The 22,486-nt window shown below is 37.1% G+C and overlaps 1 protein-coding gene across 3 annotated transcripts in view; it reads left to right on the top strand.

Annotated features, from left to right (window-relative positions):
- The window catches only part of Mvk (Mevalonate kinase), a 309,158-nt gene that overhangs the window by 6,492 nt on the left and 280,180 nt on the right, over nucleotides 1-22,486 (top strand). The window lies entirely within an intron of this gene.

Genomic DNA, 22,486 nt, shown 5'->3' with positions numbered 1-22,486 from the left:
ATGAACGCTTTCAGACACGAATACTTTTGCACCACATTCCATAGACGCGCGATTTTCTGTCGAATAATTGTGAATAAGCAACGAAAGAAAGACGGTGTTTTCTGAATATAGTTATACGTTCCCTTGGTTTCTCTTAATTCTACAATAGGATGAACCCACAAATTACGTCGTCTTTTCAGTTTCTTTTTATTTAATATGTACCACAGCATAACATACTCTTCTACATCCATACTCCAAAAATATAACCGCACTGCACTGCTACTATTTTCATACTGACGATCATGCCCGTGAATCCGAGACAGTCGCCATCGAAAATTCTGTATCTCGCATACAGTATCTCGGATACAGTATCCTCGTCTGAAAGGGGGCTAACTCTAACGCTTTTTTAACATCGTCTTCGGAATACTTTTTTTTTATAATTGTTTTCAGTTTTAGATCGTTTTGGCATATTTTCTAAAACAATTTATAATAATTAGTTATTGGCCACATAGAAAACACTAGTTATTAACATATGTCAATCACTAGATTCTTACAAAATCTAATGTTTCAGTTATTGGCCATCTAGGCCAATAACTGATACATTGATAATTTCATGCATTAGTAGTTGGCCACCTTAAAATTTACGTTATTTGTATAAATAACGTTATATTCGTTATGCAGTTTTTAACAGGACATACACTATATTCTCACAAAAATATAAAGTAGAAAGTAAATTGCAGTATATAGTACTTACCGACCAACACAAGTTTCTATAGGTAAATAACAAAATTTCGGTTGCAAACTAGCGGCACAGAACAGTGTCTCATTCAACATCGAATTCTGACTAAAATTTAATGGTTACCTTGAAACTAGATGTGTCATACTCTAGGAGACATGTTGCCAAACTTAAAAAAAGTAGTTAGAATTAACAAAATACCAACATTTTCCTAATTCTAATCAAAACATATTAGTAGGCCAATAACTAGCACATGGCCAACAACTGGTGCATTTACCCTATATCTTATTATTTATTTTTAAAATCCAGATAACAAAATATAGGTGGAGGACAAAGTTTTTGTTCTTAATTGATTCAAAATATCTGAAAATTTCTAATTAGTGATACAAAAATGAATTTCATGTCCTTTTTTTAATATCTATGAGCCCTAACAACTAAATGTTCAGACACATGAAGTTTTATTAAAAACATTCATCTTCACAACCTTGCTTATTAAATTAAAGAACGAGATCAACATTACATTAAAGTCTATCATTATTAATAAAATATTAAATTGGCTTGGTTTCTGTAAACTTTTAATTGCAGTTTTGGCACAAAAAAAATGTGAGTCAATTATTTATTTTAAACTTGGTAGCTAGGTAATTCCCAAGATTTAGTTTCCACTATATAAATTTTACAAATAAAAAGCAGATATCGAGCACAGTTCTGCACAGTATCTTTTATTAAATCTCTCCCAAGTACTTTCGCCTTCAGAGCATCTTCAGTTCAGTCTGTCTCCTGCCATTGCCCATAATGTAGCAACCTAAACAATTTTTAAAACTGTTTGCCTTTTGTCTAGTATTCATTATTTGTCTAGTGTTCACTTAATCAAATTTTATTTTTGGTTACTTGGTAGAAAATTTTTCTAATAACATATATATATATATATATATATATATATATATATATATATATATATAATGTCTGAATTGTCTATATGAATGAGTCAGTTAAAATTAAGTTATTAGAAAAATTTTCTACCAAGTAACCAAAAACAAAATTTGATTAAGTGAACACTAGACAAATAACTCAGTATCTCAAATGACAGGATTTAACCAATTGAAAACAATGAAATAAAAAAATTAAATACAGCAACATGTCAAAAGGGCCGTAGTCACATATCTTCGGTCCTATTAGTCCAATCGTGACGTATAATACCTCTAATGATAGGATCTAACATAAAGAATACAATGGGAAAAATCAAATGCAGAACAATGTCAAAAGGGCCTTAGTGGTGTATCTTTAGTTCTAGTAGTCCAATCATGACGTAAAGTACCTCAAATGAAAGGATTTAACAAATAAAATACAATGAGGTATAAAAATTAAATGGAGTAGCATGTCAAAATGGCCTTAGTTATGTATCTTCGGTCCTATTAGTCCAATCGTGACGTACAATACCTCAAATGATAGCACTTAACCAATAGAATACAATGACATAGAAATCAAATACAGCATCACGTCAAAAGGGCCTTAGTTACGTATCTTCATTTTTAGTGGCCCAATCGTGACATACAGTACCTCAAATGATAGGATTTAACCAATCGAATACAATAAGATAGAAAAATAAAATACATCAGCTCTTAGTTATGTATCTGCGGTCCTATTAGTCCAATCGTGACGTTTCGTACCTCAAATGATAGAATTTAACTAATAGAATACAATGAGATATAAAAATTAAATAGAGTAGCCTGGCAAAAGGGCCTCAGTTATGTATCTTCGATCCTATTAGTCCAATCGTGAGTACAGTACCTCAAATGGTACCATTTAACCAATAAAATACTACGACGTAGAAATCAAATACATCAACACGTCAAAAGGACCTTAGGTATATATCTTTGCTCCTATGTTATGTCAAAAGAGCCTTAGTTGCGTATCTCCGGTCCTATAGGTCTAATCATGACATATGGAGCCTAAAATGATAGGATTTAACGGAGATAATACGATGGTGGAGAGAAATTAAACATGGCGGCATCTAATAACACCTTAAACTGGCAGCAATAAAACGAATTAACGCACAGAGGTGTGTGGCATATTGCGTGACAGGATTTAGCGAATACCATACGATTACGTCATACATCTCGTTGCAAGTCCACTTTTAGTTAACTACTTAGTATGTATTCAGTACTTTGCTTTACGGTGTTGAGGCATGGACTCTTAAACAGAAGAATGTTAAAAATCTTGAAAGCTTTGAGATGTGGTGCTACCGCCGTATACTAAAAATAAGTTGGGTGGATAAAATTACAAATGAAGAGGTAATACGCAGAATAAATAACGATCCAGAAGTTATACTAAATATAAAAAAGAGAAAACTTGAATACTTTGGCCACCTGATGAGAGGACAAAAGTACACATTCCTACAAAATATACTGCAAGGAAAAATCCAAGGATGCAGAAATCCAGGCAGTAGAAGAATGTCCTGGATGAGAAATATATGAGAGTGGTTTGGCTGTACCACTAACGAATTATTAAAAACAGCAGTAAATAAAATTAGAATCGCCCTAATGATATTCAATCTCCGATAGCAGATGCACTCAAAGAAGAAGATATGATAAACTCGAAAAATCTCCAAAGTTCACTGTTAGACATATGCCTCCCGTTCACTGCACACATTTACTGCTCCTTGACGCTGTGACGAGAATGAGATAGGATTTAACAAATAGAATGACAGAAAACTAAACAAGACAGTGTGTCAAACGTGGAATGCGTCGTAGAACGTGAAATATTAGCGTAAAATTATATGATGGCCATAGACGGTTCTTTAATACCCAGCAAATGACTCGCTTTGTAAAGTTACATAGGCGGGATCTGTGCGAGAAAAAGTCGTTTTATAACCCGTATAATCATTCGTTTTATAACCCAAAGGCGACCATAAAATATTCAACGTTAAAATGTGACATAATGTAACGGTATGATAAATCTTTTTTCTCCCGCACGGGTGCATGCCTGTGTACCTATACAAGGGGAGTCGTGCATGATCTTTAAGTTGATCGTAATACATAACTGCAACAACAAGTATGTTGACGACTTGGGTTAGTATATACAGTGCATTCCGTACGTTTTTTAAACATGATTAGGAAATTGTTGACTGGAGGCTATTAAAGAAGTTCTTAAAATTTTTGCGGGTCACCGCCTTTTCTGTAAATGGAGTGAATATTGTTATCCATTTAATTTTTTTCCTCAGTTGAATAATTCCTGCTGGTATTTGGTCTAAGCTTAGTTATTTTCCCCATTCAAGCTGTTTCATAGCTAATTCTACTTCCTCTTTATAGTGCGCTGTTCACCTGTTTTTACTAATTTCGGACTATTTCATCTGTTATAACATAAAACAGTTGTTTCAGATGTCTTTATCACGTTTTCTTTTTTTATGGATAAATATGCTACCGTTTTCATCTTCTACTATTTCATATGGAGCTAAACGATTAACAATTCCAAATCAAGAAAACACAAATAACACTCCGAATTATATTATACAACTAACAGTCGAAAAATGAAGAGCAAGAGGTAGATGACCAAGAAGCCGAAATCTTAATGACGAACACACATATAATCGACTAATCAGACAATTAAGATCAGCGCTACATGATGCACCCAATGCCACATTTGAACACTACATTAGTACATTGCCTAAAGAAGATCATTCAGTATGGATAGCAACAAAAACACTTAATGAGACTTGAACAACACAACCCACCAATTAAGAAAGATGACGTTAGTTGAGGAAGATCAGACCAGGAAAAAATGTCAACATTTTCAGAATACCAGATAATAATAATCAAGCAATAGAACACCGAAAACTTTTGTTTTTAACTGTACGCCCGTGAATGACTTACCATTTTTTAAATAAAACTTAAGAATGCACTTTTTTATTGTATTTTTTTCATCTTTCAAGATAATTCTTATTTGTTTATAACATACGGTCTTATGGTCTTATTACGGCTTTAAGATTATACGACCTAAATGTATCTTGTACCGCACTGGTAATTGAGAATTATGTTTGTAATGCGATAAGAGGTCCGGATATACGAGACACCAGTGAATTATGCCGCACTGATAAAAATCCGACAGGAATCTGCATTTCTATAAAAAAATAGATTATTTGTTTTGTGTATTAATTTAGTTTAGGTCGAACAAGAGTTGCAGTAAAAGATTTTTCTAAATATAGAATGTAAACCATATTTCCAATGCTTTGTGAAAGAGAACCAGTTTATAATATTTCGGACGACGTAAAAAAACCTTATTTTAGAATATTGGTCGATGAATTGAAATCATTGTTCAAGAAACAAATTATTCATGTGCAGATGCTCTACTATAAAAACATGTAAAACCAAAATCTCGATTTAAAAAGTTGCAACCGGTTACTCACGATGAAACTTAACCACATTACTGATTTTACAAGTGATAAAATGGGTCGACAAAAGACCAGTTTTAATCCTTACAACATTTAAACATAATAGTTGTATCTTGGTTTAATCAGGTGAAAAGAAAAATTATACACAAGTGCTAAAACCACAAACTATTCTCGATTATAACTTAGTGAAAAAGAGTGTTGATTTTAGTAATCAAATGGCTTCTTACCAAAGCCCAATACGCAAAATTCTGAAGTGGTACCGGAAAGTGGCAGTGGAATTAATATTTAATACGCAGTAATCAATGCTTAGTTGCTAAATAATAGAAAACGTGAAAAAAGCGACAATCTATCCTTGAGTTTAGACTGAAGTTCGCGAAGGCATTTGCAATAAAGAAATGTTGTAACCCTCACGACCAGTTCCACCCAAAAATACCATCTCAGGTAAAGCGATGTAGGTAATACAAAGAGAAGAACGTGTACAAGATGTTACAAAATTTTAAGAAGAAACATGAATAGTTGAAAGGCCGATAGAAAAGTTAAAAAAGTTAAAACTACTCTGAAGAATGTGATGGCAAAACTGCAATAGTCTAGTGTGCTTCAATGAAGCACATAAAAAACAATTTTACTTATATAGGAACTATTATTGAGTAAAAACGTATTGTGCCGCAAGTGGCTTTTTTTTTGGCAATCAGGCTAAGTGCCCATCCAGTCAACAGCAAATGTGTGTAATAACGTTCACTTAAATTAACCTATTCTAACTAAACTAAAAACACTACAATTCTGGAAATTAAAAGAAGACTACGATGGGACAGGAACTAATATTACTTTTCGCACCTAGGGGTCATTCAAGGTGACTCACAGACAGAAAGTGTAGACCACGGAAAGTATAGGTAAAAAGATAAAATATTTGGCGATTCAACAGAGGTAACGAGCTTAACACCTACACTAAAGTTTTAAGTGCAAGTGACCTTATAGTATTGGAAGTCGTAAGTTGATAGTTTCTAGTAGAACGTTTTTATTGTTAATTACCTCCGTAAAAGTGAATTATAGTATTTATAAAAAAATGGATGTAAATAATATGCCTTCGACATCTAAAAAAGCTAGATGTGAACATAAACGTAGATTGACCACTGCTGAATTACAATCATTGTTAGAAACATATGGCGAGGACGATGTAGATTAAATGAATGGTGGAAGTGACTCTGATTGACTCTGGCGAAATATTTCCACAAAGTCATTCAGAAAAATCGATGATTGCGTTTTGGAAAGAGACAACACAAACAGAATTTAAGACTTTTCTCGGGCTTATGTTCCATATGGAGACAATTAAGATGAACCGTCTGAATGACTACTGGAAAAGTACGGGTAACTTCTATAATAGTGTTGACTTGACTAGACAATTGCTCATGGCCTATATTAAGAAATAACCGAATAGACAATCCTCACTTGTCAAAAAAACTAAAAAAAAAAACGTAAAGTGGTCAGTATTTACAGTCCTGAAGGAATATGTGTGACCAAGTGCAGAGATAAACGAGACATATACATGATATATTCAGAATTTGGTTATAAGATGGTTAGAACTAGGTCAAGAGGATTGGTATTTGAGAAACCTATAAATGTGGTATAAACTTAGTAAACGAAAATGCTGAGGTACTATTCATGCGAACATAAGAGTCTAAGATGGTACAAAAAGTTAAAAGTGCATATTTTTCAGCTCATCTTGCTGAATGCATATTTCCTATAATAGCATAGCCTAAATAACAGTAGATATCAAAAGAAGATGTCCCTTTGCGATTTTCAACTTTTGGCCATTGAGAGTCTTTAAGGACCAAATCCCAAGTATCTACCTATTAAAAACCGGTAGTTAACCATTTACCTCAAAATTTTTCAAAAACTGTTTTACGAAAAACTAGTTGGTGCAAATTATTTTCAGTTATTCATTCTAATGTAAAAAGTGTAAGTTTTTATTATTATTTTTTTATTCTTGTATACGAATTTTTAACTTTGGAAAATTAAAATTACAAATTTTATAATTATAAATAAAAAATTATACGTTTATATAGTTATTTATTATTTTAATAGAAAAATGTAATAAACTTTACCACAATTCTGTCTAATTATAAGCCTTATGAGCCATTTACTTAAAACATTTCTAAAGGTCATTCACAAAAGAATATATACAAAATGTGAGGAACAACTAACAAGAACACAATTCGGATTTCGTGATGCTCTGGGAACACGGGAGGCCCTTTTTGCTGTACAGGTGCTATGTCAGAGATGCAGGGATGTGAATTGTGACATATACGTATGCTTTATAGATTACCAGAAGGCATTTGACAGAGTAAAACATGACAAATTAATTACTCTAATGCAAGAAATTGGAATTGACAACAAAGATCTTAGAATTATCAGAAACATTTACTACAATCAAACGGCCAAAATCAAAATAGAAGACCAGTTAACTGATAAAATTGCAATAGAACGTGGAGTACGACAGGACTGTATTTTGTCTCCATTGTTGTTCAACATTTATTCTGAATGGGTATTTAAGGAAGCTTTAGACGGTTGTGCGAAAGGAATACTAATAAACGGTGTATGGTTGAATAACATTAGATATGCAGATGACACTATAGTTTTTGCCGATAATCTGAATGACTTACAGATATTAACAAATCGCATAACAGAAGTCAGCAACAGATACGGACTAGCTCTTAACATAAAGAATAACATAAATTTATAACAATTAGTAAAAAACCAATACTAAACGCTAAACTTACAATCAACCAACAGAATATCGAAAGAGTCGAGCAATATACATATCTAGGCACCAATTTAAATAGCCAATGGGACCACTCAACAGAAATTAAACAGCGAATAATAAAAGCAAAACCAGCATTCGTTAGAATGAGAACCATTTTCAACAGTCGAGACATATCATTAAAAACAAAATGCCGTCTATTGAACTGCTACATATTCACAGTTATGCTCTACGGAATGGAAGCATGGACACTGACTGTTGCATCTATGAATCGGCTCGAAGCTTTCGAAATGTGGTGTTATAGGCGCATCTTACGTATATCCTGGGTTGACAGAGTTACTAATGTGGAGGTCCTGCGTAGAATGGGGAAAGAATGTGAAATTCTCATGACCGTCAAAACTAAAAAGTTGGAATATCTAGGACATGTAATGAGAAATCAAGAACGTTACGGCCTTCTCCAGCTGATTCTCCAAGGAAAAGTAAGTGGTAAGAGAGGACCGGGAAGAAGACGCATTTCCTGGCTTCAAAATTTACGAAAGTGGTATAACACGACTACCACTGAACTGTTCCGCGCTGCAATAAATAAAGTAAAGATAGCCGTGATGATCGCCAACATCCGGAACGGATAGGCACTTTAAGAAGAAGAATACAATTCTCTATAAAAAAAGTACCTACTAAATTAAATATGCACCTAAACGAAAATATACCTATTCAGTTCAAGAATCCAGCCAGCTAACCGGTTAGTGGAGTTTTATTTCGTTCTTTGAACTCAACCCAAACCGATCGATATTATGTACCTACCGTGTTTATAAATATAGGTAAATATATATATTTTGGCAACATCTATCGATACTGTATTGATACAAAAAACAACGATTTTACGTATAGAGGTTAAAATCACGGTCAAGTGTAAAAAATTTTAAATATATAAAAAAATCGAAGTATTGAAAAACCAACAACGGTGTCAAGACTAAAAAGATACACTAAACGAATATACACGACTTATAATTAGAAAATGATAGCCCTTCTTGGTGATGCTAAATTACTTCAAAGTGAAAAGAGTTCAAAATTATAGCGGGATATACATATATATATATATATATATATATATATATATATATATATATATATATATATATATATATATATATATATATTGTTGTGATCTGCTTTATGATGTTTTATTATTAATTAACACTAATTTAATTAATCCAATTATTTAATTAATTAATTCACTAATTTATGCAGAGTCATACAAATCAATTACTATTAAAATTTCTCAGGGTGCCTTTTTAATTTTACTTTAATCAGTTTACCTTATATATCTCTTCTAGTGGGTTCAGTATCTCCTAGTTGCTCATAATCGGGATAGAACAGGAAACGGAACTAACATTAAAACAACATAAATATGCACACAAATTATTATTTATTTTCAAGAAGCAATACGATGAATATTAATAAATAACTTTTGTGGGCAATTATCTTTCCCAACAAACTCCTATACTCTAAATTTAATTTTAATTACAAACTATCTATTGATCTGTTTTATAATAATATCTACTAAAAAAAATGACCATATAAAAATATAATTTATTCACAAAAAAATAACTCTTTGAAACTTGGAATCTTAGTTCGTATGCTTATATTTGATTTTATCTTTAGAATATCTTAGATTTTTCTTTCATTCAAATTATTTGACTGACCTTTATTTTTTTTACACCAATGATGTCTCCTCTCGATCAAACCACAGTTCTTTCCTTGATTGATTATGTCCAGCTACCATCAAATCTTTCCCGTTCTCAGCATAGATCCAAACCGCATACCAGCAATTTTTTTTTTTTGGGAGTTGAGAATCTTCAAAAAGACCGTCTGGGAAGGTGTCCCAGGTGTGTCGGATTCAACCCGGCACGCTTCACCGCGTGGCGAGGCCGCCTACCGACTAAACTCACCCCCTCTTTCTCCAGCCGACGGGTCTGGAACCGCACTTCGCGTGCATGTCTGACCTGCCGACCTTACTCCTAATTCCCTCTGGCAATTTTTGCGTGCATTCCATTGGTTTGGCGGCCTCCTATCCTCCCCCCTCCGCAAAAGCCTCGCGGCAGACTGGTCGGTGAAGTGACCGTCCGGCGCAACTCATTTGCGGGTCGGGCGACCGGGCTGCCGTCCCTCCATGATGGAACTAGCGAGACAGAACCAGTTGGTAATTACGAGTAACGCCAAACATTCTTATTTTCATCAATTCATTCATTCAATACACACATTCATTCAAAACTCAAGATTTAAAACACGGAGGCAGTCGGCATAGGTTGGATGTAAAAGGTCCTCCCCTGCTAACTGCCCCAGGATGGACACGGGTAGAACAAGGAAAACATAAATCAAAACAGAAACAAAACAAGAAACACAAGAGGCACTCAGTCTGAGTCGGATGTAAAAGTCCTTCCCTTCCTGAATGTCTCTTAAGACATACACCACAGTTAAATAAAATTAGAGTAAAAACGGTAAAATGTTGTATAAATAAAATTGGTAAATAAATAAATAAATAGATGAAACAAAATAAATAAAATAAAATAAGGGCAGTCAACGTAGTTTGGATGTAAAGAGTCCTCCCCCGCTGACTGCCTTGACGTACATGACACAAACACGTTAAAAAATAAATAGTGACGATCGGTCATCCCGCTTGCAGACGCCTCTCTTTTTCCTCTTTGTGTTTGATTGTCTTGGTAACAAAAGCAATGACCAGGTCGAAGTCTCTCTTGCTATCGACAGTTTTATCGATTAACTCGTGAGGCTCGCCTAGAGGGGATCCAAGACCCAGCTGTAGCTCGGTACGCCCTGCATGATATACAGGGCACTCGAACACAACATGCTTCGCGTCGTCCACCACTCCACACTCGGGACATAGATCGTCCGCGGTCTTCCCTATACGGTGGGTAAATTTCCTAAACGATCCATGTCCCGTCAAGAACTGTGTGAAGTAGTAGTTAACGCGCCGATGCCGGCATTCATACCACCTCACCACATCCGGAATCAGGGATCTCGTCCACGCCGCCTTTCCGACTTCGGCTGTCTATTCCCTCTGCCACGTCTGTAGACTTCTCGTCCTTTCCTGTGGTCCTGAACCTATTGCCCCATTGCCCCTTCGGTACATTCGGACTCTTTCTCCGGCCAGAATATGCACCGGTACAGAACCAGCCACCACCTGTAAGGCTATGGTTGATACGGTTCTGTACGCGCTGCACACCCTGATCAGAGGTTTTCTCTGAGCCCTAAGAAGCATGTCTTTGTACTTTGTCATTCGGAGGACCTCGTGCCACACTGGGGCCCCGTACAACACTATGGACAGGATTGATTGCAGCATCACTGTCCTTTTCTGGGATCCCGGACCCCCTATATTTGGCATCAGTTTATTTAGCGTGGAGGTCCTTTTTTCTGCCTTCCGACATGCTTCTTGTACGTGTTGTCCGAATGTAATCCTGTCGTCAAATATTATACCTAAGTATTTCACTGTCTTCTGTGGTCTTATTGCGGAGCCTTTGTATTCAAATAAAATATCATTTCTTTTTCTCGGTCCCCTCAAGATTATGGCTTCCATCTTCTCTACTGCTAGTTTTAGGTCATTTCTTTCTATCCAGGCCGCGGTCTTTCGTATTGCTCTATTTACTTTTCCTATTATTCCCCAATTCGTATCGTCTTCGACTAGTAAAGCTAGATCGTCCGCGTATGCAATCGCTCTCACTCCACTCTCTTTGTTCACTTCTAGTACCCCGTTATATAATATATTCCATAGTAAAGATCCCAGGACTGACCCCTGGGGTACTCCCGCGGTCATCTCTTTCTTCTTTTTTTTCGATATGCATACGGTTCTGTCAGATAGGTAGTCCTTTATTATATTGGACATATATTCTGGGGCCCATTCGACGATTTTGTCTACTATAAGGCCCCAATTTGCTGAATTAAATGCATTTTTTATGTCCAACAAAACAAGAACCACCCATCTTTTCTTGCTTGTTTTTGCCGCGTCCCTTATCCAGGTCGCGGCATCGATTGTCGATCTACCTTTACGAAACCCATACTGTTGATTTGATAACACTCTCATATCTTCCAACACGCCTTCCAGCCTCTTCTTGATAAGTCTTTCATAGAACTTACCAAGGCAGTCCAGGAGGCATATTGGCCGATAAGAGGATGCTGAATCGGGGGGTTTCCCAGGCTTTAGGAGTAGAACTAAGTTCGCTTCTTTTAAGTCCCTGGGAAACTCTTGTTTCTGCAGTAGGTCGTTACATATTCTTCTGATCAAACCTGGGTTCTCAGTTGCTACAATTTTAATTGCCTCTGGTGGCGGCCCGTCGGGGCCGGGAGCTTTCCCTGTCTTCATTTCCTGACCAGCGGTTCGTATTTCCTCTTCTGTGAACTCCTCTACCATTGTTGGAAAGATTTTTATAAAATTTTGGATTTCTTTGGTGGGGAAGAGGAGTTCAGCTGATTCCATCCGCTGGTCCTCGTCGAGTTTATATGGGGCCATGACCTTCAACGTCTTCATGGTAATTTTATATGCGTCGCCCCATATATCCTCTTCCAATGCTTTTATCAGGGTCTGCCACTTTTCTTTTTTTTCCTCTCTTATTTTTTTATTTAGGGTTCTCTTTAGATCTTTGTATATTTCTTTAAGCTCGAGGTTGCCCTGGCTTCTCGTGTAATTTCTTCGAGCTCTGAGGCATCTCTTCCGTAGACCTTCTATCTCATCCGTCCACCAGTAGGGGGATTTTTTATTTTCCTTTCTCTTCACGGTGGCCAACTTTGCAGCATTTTCTAGTGCTCTTCTCAGTTGACCAAGGTCAGAAATCTCGTCCTCATTGATATTTCTGACCTCCGATAGGTACGTGGTTTTATTAAAATAGATTTCCGTGTGACCTATCGGCCGCCTTACTCCCCCTTTTACCTTTATGTTGTATTTTATATAACGGTGGTAGGTGAATAATTGATCGTCGAGGACATCCCACCCGTGTACTCTTCTGGATAGCCTTTCACTCGCGATCGTGACATCAATGTGTGTTTGGCTGGCCCCTCTCACGAAGGTTGGTTTATCGTTGTTTAATACTTGGAGGCCAGCCTGGGCTATCCATTCGTTCCAGAGTTCCCCCTTTTTGTCGTTTATGGGGGAACCCCATAACATGGATTTCGCGTTTATGTCCCCGGCGATCAAAATTTCATTTTCATTTGTGGCGGCGCTCATTATTTCGTCTACGATGGCTTTGTACCTCAACATAGGGATGTTGGGGGATATGTAACATGCCAGGAGGCAGAAATCCCTCAACTTAACCCTTTCGGTCACGCTTTTTTTTTAGTGTAATGAAATATATTTTGTTAATAATTCGAAATTATTCCCAGTTATGGTACTGTTTTGTAAGGTAATGTCCTTTGGTAGGAATATTAGTATTTTTTTTTTATAAAATAGGGCCCGTTTTTGATGTTGTCAATTGATAAAATTGTGACTAACTGTAATATTTACTTAAACGAAGTTAATATTCTTGTGTTGTCAATTGACGACACAGTGACTGAAAGGGCTAATGAGGATATAGTTCCCCCCTTGACGATGTTCCGCACTCCCACATCCCTGTTTCTAATGAGCACCGCCACGTTTTTTCCGTCATCCTGGACCCAACCACCGCCTGAAGTAATCTTCTTGTTTGGTTCTGGGACGATGAGCAGATCTGTTTCTAGCTTGCAGGCTTTTGCGTGCACAAGGTCGTGCGCCCGGCGCGCTCTGCCCACGTTCACCTGCAATATCCGTATACCAGGTTGATCCTTGAGGTCCGTTTTGGTTCAGTTCCCTGAGATCGTTACTGCGTCGGATTCACGTCTCGTCAATAAATTAAAATACCTACAAACTAAAATAAATAAATAAATAAATATAGATAAAATAGATAAATAAAATAAATAAATACAATTTATATAAGTATAAATAAAATAGTTCATTAAATAAAAAATGTAAATAAAATAAATCAAATAAATAGCGTTTGTATAAATAAAATATTTCGTTAAATAAAAATAAATGAGTAAAAATAGACTATTATAAATTGAAAATAAACAAAAATGGATAAAATCTATTCTTACTCTTAGCTGTTTTAAACGAAATCCTGTGAGAGATGGTCTCCTGTTTCATTGGTGGACTGTATATGGGCCCACCCTCGTTCTCCAGGAGACCACCTCTCGCCTCTTCGTTTTCTTTTTTCTTTTTTTTACGAATGTTTAGAGGGGCTCCCTTTCCACTCCCCTGCCGTATACCCACGCCCTATAGGCTGGACATGCCATGCGATCCATGCGATGCCCTTCCTCTTTACATGTAAGGCAGTAAGCAGTGCCGCTACACTGCACCGCCGTGTGACCGCTGTTAAAGCAGTTGTAGCAGCATGCTACCCTGCTTTCACCCTTGCACTCATAAGTATTGTGCCCGTATAAGAGGCATTTGTAACATCTTACGGGCGTGTATTTTTCCATGATCGGGCATGACACCCAGCCTATAATGATTGAGCTATATTTCCTCAATTCTGCGGCTTTTGTTGGGCGTACGGCTATAGTAGCCACCTGTTCCCCGTACCTACTGGTCCTTAGCGTTTTTATGTCCACTTCGTCTTTGGGGATACCTGTGTATGCCTTTAAGGCGCTATGTAACCTCTCCTCTGTTACACCAGGGTCCAACCCCGTTATTGTAAAATGGATTTCCTTTTTACGTATGGCCATGTTCATACCAGACATCCTCGTATCCATTTCTTTTTTCAATTTTTCCGCGGCTCCCTTCCCTTTTAATTTTACGAGGATGTCTCCACCTTCGGTTTTTTTTAGTCTGTCCACTTTTATTCCTATCTTTCCGATATCTATCTTTTGATTCATTTCTTTTAACACTTCCGTATACTTTTTTCCTCCCGTTTTAATGTAAAGTGCTTCTTCTTGTTCATTTCTCACCCCTTTATCCATTTCCTTTCCTCTTACTATAATTTCCCAAGTAATATTCTCCCCCCGACCCACGAATTCGAGTGACTTCCGCACGTCGTCTTTGTTAATCTCGTTGTTGACGATTACTTTGACCGTTTCCGGTTGCTTCTCCCTTTCTTTTATCTGCTTTATGGCCTTCTCAGCCATCTCATACATCCCGTGTCTTTTTATTTTTGTAACGTATGTGTACCACTGGTTTTTTTGCCTAGCCATAGAGCTTCTCTTAGCATTCTCGATGTACTCTATGCTCCCCTCTTTGCATCCCTCTATGAGTTCAAAGACTTCTTCCCTATAAGTTCTTATTACACTTTCTATCCCCCCTCTTTTACTTCTTTTTTCGTTATTATTAGACATTCCTTTTTTTCTACGGTTTTTTGTAGGCCCCCCTGTTCCCACTTTGTTTTTTCAAAGACCTTTTCTTCCCATTTCTTTTTATAGATTTGGCTAAAGGCGTTTGAGTCTCCTCCTTTGTTTAGGACTCCAATTATTTTTTCTGTCTCCTTCCTCTGCCTTTCCTGTTCTATCTTTAATTGACATTGCTCGCATTTTTCCTCTTCTTCCTCCTTTTGTGACACTTGGATTTGGCTGGTTTTATTTTGGATCGTGTTTATTTCCCCCAATAGCTTCTTCATTCTAATCCTTTCTTCTTCTATGGATCCATCCATGTTCAGGATATCGAGCATCTCCCTTATCTTCCTCTGGACCCTCTCTTTGTCCGTTTCTTCGGAGTATTTCTTACTCTCCTCTAATTTCTCCTTCTTAAATTTCTCGTTAATCTGCAAACTATCCCCCTTCCTTTTTTTACTTGTTGCATTTCAATTCTTTCCTCCTCATCGAACAAGAAAGTTGCCAGGATGCTCTCTTCTATGTCCTGCCATCCTGCTTCCCCTTGGCTTTCTTTTTTTCTTTCGGATTCTGCCTTCTCATTCTCTACTATTTCTGCGGAGGAACCTTCATCTCCTTTGTCTTCCTCCTCTTTTTCTTCTTCTTCCCTATTTGTTTCTCCTAGAATCTCTTCCCCTACTAGTGTCGAGTGTTTTTGGGCACCCGACCTGTTCATTTTTGGCTGCTTGCTATGCCAATTCAATAGTTCCAATTCAAATTTTCTCTGCTCTTCTTCGTCTACTTTGCTGTCTTGCGTCTGTTCTTTCCCATTCACGTTTTTATCTGTAGCGTTGTCCTTATTCGTTTGCATTGGGTCGTCTTCGTCTTTCATCTTCACATTTTTTGTTTGATTTGGATTCATATGAATTCCCACGAGTCGGGACGTGCTATTCGTCCAACGCGGCAGTGTGCCCTTACCGCGTTAAGGCTGGATTACTTCGGGAGGTCGCCAGGTATCCCGAAGGGATCGTTTATGATGCTCTAACCCTCACATCTCTCATATCTTTAGCACGATGCCTTCCACCGTGATAATGGGGATCTTTTATTGAGGTTTACTCCTCTAGGCTTTTGTCACGGTTGCCTCCGGACGCAGTAGCAGTCTGTGTGAACAGGCTACTTGGAGTTTACACATAACTTCTGCCTCCACTGTTACGTGGGAAATGGAACGGGACGTATGAGGGAAAGGGTAATAGGTAGGGTAAACATGTCGGCTACTCCATGTGAGATGTGTTGAGTTATTAGTTTTTTTTTTTGGATGGACGAGGTTAGAATAATTGGGATTGGGTAGCCGTAGGAAGATTGGAGGTTAGTTTTGTTGCTGAAGGCAGAAGGCGTCGCAAAATGCTCGCCTCAGTTGCGGCGCCTTTTGGCGTCCAGCGGCGGTATCCGGCGCCCACCCGGTGCACCGTCGCTAGACGCTAACCTATACCAGCAAACTACTCCTCCGAAAAAACACAAGCCCAATCCTCTTTTGACCGGTACTCTTTACTCACAAATTCTCCTTTCTTTCTCAATTATATCTCGTGGACTATGCAGACTCAAAAGAGGTATTAATCTTCTCGATTTTGATCTGCTCTCAGCTTCCACCTTTTTCACTATCAAACGAAAACACTGGCACTCAGATTGACTACACGAAAACACGTCTTCTCTTCTGGTCTGCCGGTAACATAATAATCTTTTCAATCTCCCCAGACAAACCTTCTCAACTCTCTCATTCCCCATCATTCCTTTTTAACCAATCATAAGCATTCATTTTTCCCACTTATTTTCGATTTAGAAAATTTCCAACATAATATTTAAAACAAATAAACTACTTTCACTCAAATTACTTTTCAGAAACCATTAACAATTTTGCCTTTTTCAACAGAAATAAGTTTCCAAATTCTTGTTATCTCATATCTAAATCTAATTCTTATTTACTTTCGAAAAATGCCCACCGCAAAATACAATTACAAGTTTATTCTTAAATCTATAAAATTATACGGGTTCCATTGTCCTTTCACTATTCACTCAGTCTTTCAAGGAAAAACTGTTCCGTCACGGAACAATGTCTTCTCTTATTCTAACTATTACAAATAAGTACAGGGTTGTATTTTAACTTATATGCCCGCGGTATATTAAAATAATAAAAAAAACTCTTTATTTTATTTCTGATTGATAAACTGATCCCTAACAATATATATATATATATATATATATATATATATATATATATATATATATATATATATATATATATATATATATATATAGTAACAAAGTACATCCGACTATGTGGAACATCTTCGACAAACTCACAAACTTTCGATCAAAACAAATCAAAAAGTTTGAGAAATTGACACTACAACAACGACCAAAGAATAAGGAACTACAAACAACAGAATCCAGTAATTTAGTCTACAATTTCTCAAATCTTACTTTGGATGAAGCTACAAATAGTGTCCTTTCCAAAGGGTTTAATTTTACTATTGCACCGACACGGATTCCCATCGAAAACATAATTAGCGAAGTGGAAACGACTATCACTAAATTACCATCAAAAACAGACATTAGACAAGACGTATCACAAATATTAAGAACAGCCAAGCCTCCGAAAAAGAATCTAACTTACGAAGAAAAGAAAGCCTTGAAGAATATACACAAAAATAAAAAACATTCTAAACGATAGTGCATATCAAAAAATCGCAACAGACCCAACAACGTATCTGGAGAAAACAACGAAAGCCAAAATACAAGCGTCAAACATCAAGAAAGAACAACAGTTCCAGCTCATTCCACGAGAAAAGTCGTCAAGATGTCCAAAACTGTACGTTTTTCCCAAAGTACATAAGGCAGAGCTATTATTACGACCAATAGTCAGCTCTATCGGATCACCGTTACAATCACTGGCAAAATTTCTGGCTGACCAGCTACAACCCTATGAACACCTATTAGTGTGCAATCTCATTATTCACCAATATCCCAGTAGAAGAATCATTAGAAATTATACGTAGAAAATATCCAATACCACAGGATACACTAAACTTGACGAGGCATTTCTTAAACAACACCTACTTCATCTACAAGGACCAGAGGTACAAACAAGTCGAAGGAGCACCGATGAGTTCACCACTGTCACCCGTAATAGCTAACCTTTTTATGCAAGATATGGAATCAAAAGCAATAGAAATAGCAGAACATAAACCCAAACTGTAGCTTAGGTATGTTGACGACACATTTATTATTTGGACGCATGGAGAAGAGAAACTTAATGAATTACTACAACACATTAACAATATCCATCCAAAAATACAGTTTACCATAGAACGGGAGAATAACCAACAACTTCTATTCCTAGATGTGTTAGTTATTAAGAAAGAAGACGGAAGCATAGGACATACAGTATACCGAAAACCAACCCATACTGACAGGTACTTACACGTAGACTCACACCATCATCCTGCACAATTAAATTCGGTAATAAAAACCTTAATAACAAGATCTGAGAAACTGGCAGACGAGGACCATAAGAACGAAGAAATGCAAAAAGTCAAAACAGCTCTAAGGAAAAATGGTTTCTCCATGTCCACGATTGAAAAAGCACAGAAATCCCGAAACAACAGCAAAGATTCAGAAAAAGAAGAAAAACCAGTCGGAAAAACTATCCTGCCCTATATAAAGGGTACGACAGACAAAATTAGCAGAGTTCTAAGAAAAAACAAAATAGAAACTATTTTTAACATCGACAGAAAAATCGCAATCATATTACCATCAGCAAAAACAAAAGTTGCATTGGAAAATCAAGATAAATTTTTTGTTTAGTATCGACCATATATTATTTAAAATAATTTTCTTGGGTATATGTCAGGTTCCATCGGTCTGGAATTAAAACAATTCTATTTTCTAGTCACTTAATATTTCGCCAACTGCTTGTTGGCTTCATCAGAAGTGCTCTACAAATTTATTAAAACAAAGAGATAAGCAACAATAGGATAAAATTACAGAGGTAGTAGAGGAACTATTCACAAAAAAAGACATGGACAATCATTGGACAGAACAAGAAAAGGCTGTTTCCTTGACTACTGCTTTTAAGGTGCTGCGGATATCCTAAGATCGATTCCTAAGGGTCAAGAAAAATGTTACCAGACCTTGTTCACTCGACTAGACAAACGTTACGGAGATGCCCATCTAGAACAAGTCTACAAAGCACAACTAAGAAGTAAAATTTAACGAGCAAGTGAAAATTTGCAAGAGTTTGAAGCAGATGTTGCTCATATAGTGCGGTTAGCTTATCCAGAGGCACCAGACAACATTTTGGAAGAAATTGCTGTAGATATCTTCGTCAATGGGTTAAAAGACAATGAATTACAGAAAGCTTTACGACTAGCAAGACCGAAAGTTCTAGATGAAGCACTCGCTATTGCCTTCTAACATGAAATAGCTAGTCAAACTTCACGGACCCATCGAGTAAGAACCATTGAAGAAGGCGACGAACCAAACGATGAACGTATGGAAGAAATGGTCCGAAAAGTAGTTCGTAACACGATGCCGAAGAGACGCGACCCCAGATGTTGGAATTGTGGTGACGTAGGTCACATTCGTCGTAGTTGCAAGAAAATTATACAACAGTCGGAAAACTAGAACGGGTGGACACCAAAAGCCGACCTCGAGAAACACAGCCCCCATAGTAACTGTGAACATTACGTCCTCCGGTGGAATTCATAACTTGTACATCGAGGGTCGTATCAATAATAAATGTAGATCATTTTTGGTAGAGACAGGTGCAGCAAGAACTATTGCACGTACAGAAGTAGTACGAGGCCATTTTAAATTATCGCCTGCAACAGTACAGCTTAGAACAGCAACTGGTGAGATAATTAATACATATGGCGAGGCTAATATGTCAGTATTCATTGGCCAGACCACAGTGAAACATAGAGTATTAATTGCAGAGATCTCCGACGAGTTTATATTGGGGATAGATTTACTAAGGAAAGTTGGGGCTGTATTGAATGTCCAAAATGGAGTTCTCGAGATCATTGGTGAAGAGTTGACGTTTCATGAAGACAAAGAAGATGTTATCAGCTTACTAACTACTTGTGACGTAACAATACCCGGCAATAGTGAGAAAATTCTGATGACCAGACCTGATCGTTACTGTCGAGAGGGAAGTTTAAGGATGGTGGAAGATGTAGACAATGCCGAGTTCCTAACGGCAAAAGCTTTAGTGAGAATTCGAAATGTCATTCCTGTAAGAGTTATGAATTTAAAGGGAACTGCTATTAAGTTACGTAAAAGAACTTTGATCGGATAGTGTGTTCCCGTGGCTTCGATTTGTTCTATGAATACTAATGAGAACTCATCAAAATCTAAGTATCCAAAAGAGCTTGTTGAGATGGTGATTAAAACGTACCAAGATCTTGATGATGAACGAACTAAAAAAGTAAAGTCTATGCTGATATAATTTCAAGATGTTTTTGCCATTGATAAAAAGGATAAGGGCAAAACAAGCATAGTAACGCATAAAATTAATACCGGAGATGCTCAGCCAATCAACAACCAAACAACAACCTAGAGGACTTCCATTTGCGAAAAGAGAGGAAGCCGAAGATATCATCAAAGATATGAACAAACAAGGTGTAATGGAACCATCGAACAGTCCATGGACATCACCAGTAGTTCTAGTCAAGAAGAAAGATGGTTCAACGCGTTTTTGTATTGACTACCGCCAGCTCAATGCGGTAACTAAGAAAGATAGTTATCCTTTGCCCAGAATAGACGACACATTGGATACTCCCTCTGGTTCTCCACACTCGATCTAAAAAGTGGATATTGGCAAGTAGACATGGAGCCAGCTGATCGGGAAAAAACCGCATTCTCAATAGGATCAGGACTTTGACAGTTCACAGTTATGCCCTTTGGTTTATGTAATGCCCCTGCCACATTTGAAAGATTAATGGAGGCAGTTTTAAGAGGTCTAACATGGAAAACATGTCTGGTTTATTTGGATGATGTAATTGTGGTGGGACCATTTCATGGAACATTTCAGATTGGACATTCGCTATACAATCGGTATAAATAATTAGTGGACCTATTGTTTGTTAAGAAATAACAAAGTGCTTCGTTAGATACTCAGACACTTTTTCTATTTAACTTACTGCTTCAGTATTACTTACTGGACTATACGTGTTAAAACCTTGTGTTTGGTCGAACTCGGACGTGAAACCCTGTAAAACCTTTTGTTTGGTCGAACTCGAAAGTGATTTAGTACTAAAGTGTTCCAAGGGCCATACAGTGTGGTGTACAGAAAGGTGCTGAAGGTATCTTATCCAAGATTGGACATCACTATTTACTGGCAAGTACTTTCCAATTTTTACTTGCAAAATCATTTGTACAATTTACGTTCCGCGCAGAAAAGAAACCTTGAACATTTGATTGCTACGAATCATTCTGAGTCGGACTCTGATTTTTTAAATAGATCCGTGTCAAACAAAGTGTCAAAATGCTATTCGCGATTTGATGGACACAAGGACACTGACGTAAATGCTTTTATTAGCGCCGTAGAAATATATAAAGATTGCGCCATAAAGACTCCATAGTGTCTAATGAAAATACATTTCGGGGAATCGCGATGTTTTTCGATGATTTCGCGGCAAAATGGTATCAAGGCGTTAAAGATACCATTTCGACATGGGAGGAACTTGTTCACTTATTAAGAATTACGTTCGGTCCGAAAAAATCGGCATATTGTGTCTACCACGAATTATTTACCGAGGAGCAAGACGGAAAAACAACAGTTGACGTCTTCGTTTGCCGATGTAGGGTTGTTCTCGCGCAATTAGAACCAGGCAGCCTTACATAAACAATCCAGCTAGATATGGCATATGGTTTATTACATAAAGCGATTAGAGAAAAGATTTTTCGAGAAGCAGTTTCCAATTTTACGGAGTTACTTACAGAAGCAAGAAAAATTGAAGATGTGTTCGATAAACCTAGTTCGAAGGAGGATAAAGCCCCTCACAGTAGACAATCGTATAAAAAACGATTGTCTACTGTGTGTCGAAACACACGAAACAATTCGTGTTTCGTTAAACAAAATTACGTGATCAATAATCTAAATATCGACCGACAACTCCGAAAGTAATTGCAAGTTCTTCGCGTACGGTTAGTGCTACCGTCGGAACAACTACTTTAAATTCACCGAGTAATAGTCTAAATAGCCCTTTAACTTGTTACAGTTGTGGTAAACCGGGTTTCATTCGAGCAAACT

The sequence above is a fragment of the Diabrotica undecimpunctata genome, chromosome 3, assembly GCF_040954645.1.
Source record: "Diabrotica undecimpunctata isolate CICGRU chromosome 3, icDiaUnde3, whole genome shotgun sequence".
In the NCBI taxonomy this organism is placed as follows: domain Eukaryota; kingdom Metazoa; phylum Arthropoda; class Insecta; order Coleoptera; family Chrysomelidae; genus Diabrotica; species Diabrotica undecimpunctata.
This window is presented reverse-complemented; position numbering and strand designations above follow the sequence as displayed.